Genomic DNA, 6,548 nt, shown 5'->3' on the forward strand with positions numbered 1-6,548 from the left:
TAAGCACCCGGTAAATAATCACGTCCGTCGGGGCTGGCGATAACACCGCTCGGTTATCACTGAAGCACGGAACGGACCGCTTAAGCGGTTCGTGTCCTAGGCCGGCCAGTGGCGAGGTACGATCGCCCGGTTAACTACCCGCGCAGGTACTTAGGTAGGTCGAGTTTGGTGAACAACCCTATCCTGCGCGGGTGGCCGATTGGCACGATTGTGGTGGGGTCGAAAGACCCACCCGTGACTAGTTCCTGGCGGTAGTTCCAAGGAGGGTCACGACTGAATTGTCCGTTCCGGTGGGCGACGCGGTCGCGATTTGAGTTACGTGGCCGATCACACGCCGGGCAGACCAAAATTCGTAACAATACTTTAATTAGTCCGTGAGAGTAGTAGTGGGGCAGATAACTGCAATTTTTGAGAGGAATCGTGCAAATGATGAGACAAGCATCAAATTTGGCACATTTGTTCTCCAGGGGATTCTAATCAAATCTGCCTGATTGGCCATTTGAAAATCCAAAATTTGAAAGAAAAAAAAACTTCATCAAAGTCAAGATCACGAATCAATGTTGGATGCTGGCTGAGATTGGTGAATGTTTCAGAAACATCATCAAAGATGTTCCAAGTCTGCCTTGCAGTTTTCTTCCCTTTACCGCGGAAGGCAGACACGACGTCACATACAGTGAACGCATGGAAGTATGGGATCCCTCTAGCTTTCTCAGGCCCTAATGCAGAAACTACCTCATGGACTGGAATCCATCGCGCCTTGGCTCCTTGGACAAAGGCAATCCACATGTTCTCAAGACCTAGTTCCTGTAAGGATGGCAGTACAGATATTGCTATGACTAGTACGTCCGTGTCAATATAATGTACATATATTTCAAGGCATTAATGATAATGGACTTGCTACCATCCGTCGTTGCATCTCTGGCGTGTACAAATATTTGAGTGTCAGCTTCTTCATGACAACATGGAGACACAGTATCCAGTGACTTCCTTGTGTTGCTAATGGCATCTTCTCCTTTTGTGACAATGACTGTGCTTGTCGTCTGTGCTTCACACATCTTTTCCACAAGGAAGTGAAACAGCTCAGTCTTGTTGCTGTCATCTCGAAGAAAGCTTCTCCAGTTACTTGGGGTCTTACTGGTTCCTGTCACTCTTCTTCTGATTCCTTGCCCCCTTTTCGACCTTGCCTCAGACTTCAGACTTGACTTCTTGTACACATCAAACACTACGACCACCCTCTCGTACTTGGCACCATAGGATTCCACCTTTGGGATAGTTTTCTTTAGCATAGTCATCAAATATCTTTGAGGTGCGTAGAGGTAGGGCATTGATAAGTGCTGAGTCATCAATGATGACTGCATCTCCCCCTTGGTTCTCTGTCGGGGATGTTCACTTGTGCTTCAAGAATTTCAGCCAGCTGTGACTTCAAATTTTTTGAAGTTTTTTTTGTTCTTCAAATTTTTCAAAATTTGGATTTTCAAATGGCCAATCGGGCAGATTTGATCAGAAAGCCCTGCAGAACAGAAATGCCAAATTTGATGCTTGTATCAAAATTTGCATGATTTTTCTACTATCTACTACACTATAGATCGTGTTTCCAAATCGAGGCATGCTTGAATAGACCGAACAAAATGGCGAATTAGGACCCCCATAGAGGGTGAGCAAGGTGTCTGAGGGTGTCCAAGGATGCGCCTGATAAAGGATATCATAAAATAATGCCGATATTAATGTTCAAAAGGGGTGTTCTAATGAACCCAAACACTCAATTTTCACTCCACAATTCCTTGGAGTTTTTTTAGTGTGCATGCAAAGTTTCAGGCTGAGAGATTTAATGGTTTTGGAGTTACGGAGGAGACACACTGACATCTGTTAGTTTAAAGATATATCAATTATGACGTGAAAGTCAGGGAGAAGGAGGGAACAGACAAAGGCAGTCGAACCGCTGAACATTGTCCGTACGAGCCGATCCTGCTGTGCTCGTTAATAAGCAAGATAACTGCATCTTCAAGTCATATATTTACTAAATTTTCCATTAACTCTCAGGAAACGTGTCGTTTAATTTAGCAAAATGTATCATTTACATGGGACGAGCCACTTAACCACTTCACTTGAGCCCATCGTCAGGACAGATATAATGAATAAACCAACTTTGTCACGTACAAACTACATGCACATATTCAATAGCACGTTTATTTTCACCTTTGACACCTTGTTTATACTTACACAAGTATTGAACGGACCGACTGGGAATAGTTTGTAAATGGGGAAGTCTTCCAAACATAAAGTAATAATATTGTTTCCTCAGGACGAGTCGATCTCACCTCGAAACACAAATTAATAATATTGTTTCCTCAGGACGAGTCGATCTCACCTTCAAACACAAATTAATAATATTGTTTCCTCAGGACGAGTCGATCTCACCTCGAAACACAAATTAATAATATTGTTTCCTCAGGACGAGTCGATCTCACCTCGAAACACAAATTAATAATATTGTTTCCTCAGGTCCAAGACGAGTCGACCCTGCTCTGCGTTTCCGAAGGCACCCACTCACCATGGCAACTGAGGGATTCCTCTTCTTCAGTAACAACACGAAATCCTTCAACGCCAATTTAAGGGAAAAGAACGATTGATCATTTTTCGCAAAAAGTTGATATGCAAAATACCATAGGTACAACACAATTTAGTTGCGAGAGAAAAACGAGTTTTAATGCCTTTTATAAATCTGTTGTGTAATGATTGACTCTCCAATATATATGTATATATATATATATATATATATATATATATATATATATATATATATATATATATATATGTATGTGTATATGTGTATATATATATATATATATATATATATATATATATATATATATATATATATATATATATATGTACATACACATACATATATATATATATATATATATATATATATATATATATATATATATATATATATACACACATACACATACATACTGTGTATATGTGTATATGTATATATATATATATATATATATATATATATATATATATATATACATTCACATACATATATATATATATATATATATATATATATATATATATATATATATATATATATATAAATATCCACCCACATCTCTCACCTGTGAATGGAGAGAATATCCAATCAGCTCTCCCCTAATCAACTAAACCCGGGTGTCTAGGATTATATAAATAATTAACACATCCCACACTCCTCGAGCCGAGGAAGCTGCATAAAGCAACCGAAGAAGGCCTCAGCAAGGTAAGTGCTTTGTTGTTTCAAACCCTTCCCAGAGTTCCTCCACTGCTGTAAAGACAGTCGATTTATTTTTATAATCCGTCACCTGGGTTTAGTTAAATAGGTGAGAACTAATTGGTTATTCCCTCCATTCACAGGTGAGATGTGAATTTGACGAACGGGACACGAGCCTCAATCTACTGTGGAACCCCCCGTGGACCCCCATAGGTCCCGATTTTTAAAGGTGTGAACAAACTTTGGTATATCACGACTGATGAAGGTTGTGGTGAAGTTTCATCGGAATTGTGTGTGTAGTTTTGGAGAAGAAAGCAAATATATATATTTGGGGGGGGGGGCACACACCCCCTGTTGACCTCCTTAGATCCAGATTTTTTTTTTTTATTGTAGTGAACAAACTTTGGTATATCATGGGTGAGGAAGGTGTTGGGAAAGTTTCATTGGAATTGTGTGTGCAGTTTCAGAGAAGAAAGCAAATATATATTTTGGGGGCAACCCCCCCTTACACCACCTTAGACTCCGAGTTTTTAAATGGTGTGAACAAACTTTGGTACATCACGGGCAATGAAGGTTGTGGTCAGGTGTCATCGAAATGGGTTTTGTCATTTCTGAGAAGAAAGCAAATAGCAAATACCTGTTTAGGGGGTAACTTCTCCCTCCTCCCCACCCCCCCTGTAAACCCCCTTGGGGCCCGATTATTTTAATGGTGTGAAGAAATTTGATACATACAGGATGATGATTGTGGTAAAGTTTTTCATTGGAATCGTACGCATGTAGTTTCAGAGAAGTTGGACGGACTGACATATGGACGGACGACGCACCATCCCATAAGCTCCCCAGTACTAAGTTGTCGGTGAGCTAATAATACACAAGGAAATTCGATGGAGGACGAGGCCATTAGGCCAATCTGCTGGTACCACATGAACACCAGACCAAAAATAGAAAAAAACAGAGAATGCAAAATGTTGTTTTTGTTTTTGTATTTTTATTTTGTGTTTTTCTTTGTTATCCCACCCCCCCTCCACCCCCCCTGGAGGGAGGGAGCGGGATATTGTAATCGTCCGGTTTGTTTGTCTGTCTGTCTGTTAGCAACTTTACGGCAAAACGGCTTTAGCAAACACTATCAAATTTAATCCACAGGTGGGTAATGAACCTTGGACGACCCCATTAACTTTTGGGTCCAATTGCATCAAAAGGTCAAGATCAAGGTCACAAAAAGATCAAAATCGTTTTTCGCTCATAACTTCGTCAAAAATGATCTGATTTACTTAAAACTCAGATTATAGTGAACCTTATTCTATTTGTCACTTATAATCCTACCCATTCCTATAGTGAAAATGCATATTTGTGAAGATCGGTAGGGTCCGAAGTTTTGGGGGTCATGGCCATCGGTCAAAATTACAAATTTTCCATTAAAACTAAAACATGGTTACGAAAATACAACTTTACGGGAAAAACGACTGGCTCAAACACTGTCAAATTGTATCCACAGGTGGGTAATGAACATCGGACGACCCCATTAACTTTTGGGTCCAATTAGGTCAAAGGTCAAGGTCAGGTCACGAAAAGGTCAAAATCGTTTTTCGCTCATAACTTCGTCAAAAATGGTTTAATTGACTTCAAACTAAGACTAAAATATTCCTTATTCTATTCCTTATAATCAACATTCAGGTTAAGGATTCTCAAATTTAAATTTGATCCCCAAAATAACTTTATGCCTTAAATGGGCGGGATTTGTTGTGCCTGGCACCACTTGTTTCATTTGTTTTTATAGTTTTGTTTGTTTATTTTTGTATGTTTTTTGTGTGTTTGCATTTGTATTTTTTGGTTTGTTTTTGTAGTTTTGTTGGGCTTGTCTTTGTTTTGTTGTTTTGTACTTTTCTGTGTTTTGTTTATTTTTTTTTGTAACTTTTATGTTTGTTTTTGTAGTTTTTTTTTTCTTTCTTTCTGCAGGGGGGAGGGTCGGGGTGTGGAGGAGTGGGCAAAGGCAGTTCTTAAAGTACCGTATGGTATATAAGTAAATATTTTGTTCCCACAGCAATTTAAAATAATTCTTTAAAACGATGTATGGAGAGCATGAAAGTGTACGAGGACGGTAGGTAGTGTGGATGAAGTTCGAGGTTTGGTTACCCCTTACTCTAATTGGTCAAATTCACTGACCGGTATTGGTGTGTTTGTCGCGCTACTACTCCTACAGTTGTGGACCGACCAGAGTGCAAGACCCGTGGCTTCGCTGATGGAAATACCAATCTTTGCTGTGATGGCGAATCAATAGGACGAGAAGAAAAAGGATTCCTGGGAATGCGGGGAGAACCATCATCACAAGTTGGTGTTTGCAGTTTCACCTCATCACGTGTGCCCATGAACCAATGGGGGGGGGGGGCTTCCCTGGAGATCCCTGAGTCCACCGGATTTCGATTTATTGAAATCCATTACTCCGTTCTCAAGTTATCTATCTATAATTCCAGCAATCTGTGTATGTGTGTGCGTGTGTGTGTATGTGTGTCTGTGACCGCTGTTTCTCGACAACCACTGGTCTGATCAAATTGAAACTTGCCAGATATATTGCTGGGGACCTGAGTATGTGCCTTTTCAAGGTTTGATATTAATCGGACAAGTGCTTCCCAAGTTATGGCCATTTATTTACCAAACCAATAACAGGACACGGTGCTGCGTAGGCGTGGCCGATGGGGAAGAGATTCTCAGCCATGTTCCCCATTACGGGTTCAACGTATGGACTTCCGGATAGTGATGACTTACTGTATTCTAATAATTTCTCGATTTCTTATGCACATTTATAGATAAACACAATGCCCCAATCCAGTTATCGTTTACGAGAGCGAAGGAACGGCCTGTGTGGTTGTTTGAAAGTTGTTTTTTTTGGGGGGGGGGGGTGGTTGCACGTATGGCCACGCACGTACGTTTTTTTTATTTTCTTTTTTTTTCTTCTCTTCTCTTTGTGTTTTTCCTTGCGATGACATTGCGAAAAGGCAAAATACATTGCCGCACGCGAGAGTGAAGGAATGGCCTGTGGTTGTTTCTGGCTCACGGTTTTAAATGTTTTTTTTTTTTATTTTTGCACGCACGGCCATGCGAGAGCAGCGAAGGAACGGCCTGTGTGGTTGTTGTTTCTGGCTTGGCTGAAAGTTTTTTTTTTTGTTTTTTTTTTGCCACGTATGGCCACGCACTAGTATATAACACACACACACACACACACACACACACACACACACACACACACACACACACACACACACACACACACACACACACACACACACAC

The 6,548-nt window shown here is 40.4% G+C and overlaps 1 protein-coding gene across 6 annotated transcripts in view; it reads right to left on the bottom strand.

Moving 5' to 3' along the window:
- Positions 1 to 6,548, bottom strand: part of DNAAF1 (dynein axonemal assembly factor 1) — a 158,809-nt gene that overhangs the window by 130,255 nt on the left and 22,006 nt on the right. Inside the window, exon 1 of one of the 6 annotated variants that reach the window (XM_085856842.1) lies at positions 2,469 to 2,573. The exons of 2 other annotated variants lie outside the window; for them this stretch is intronic. The gene's annotated coding sequence lies outside the window, so the exon portion shown is untranslated. Of the gene's footprint in view, positions 1 to 2,220; positions 2,574 to 6,548 lie in introns of those variants that run through there. 3 more of the 6 variants (XM_085856845.1, XM_085856843.1, XM_085856844.1) reach the window with 3 other exon arrangements.

Source organism: Eptatretus burgeri, chromosome 15 (assembly GCF_056783735.1).
Source record: "Eptatretus burgeri isolate ZD-2024b chromosome 15, Ebu_testis_v1, whole genome shotgun sequence".
Taxonomy (NCBI): Eukaryota; Metazoa; Chordata; class Myxini; order Myxiniformes; family Myxinidae; genus Eptatretus; species Eptatretus burgeri.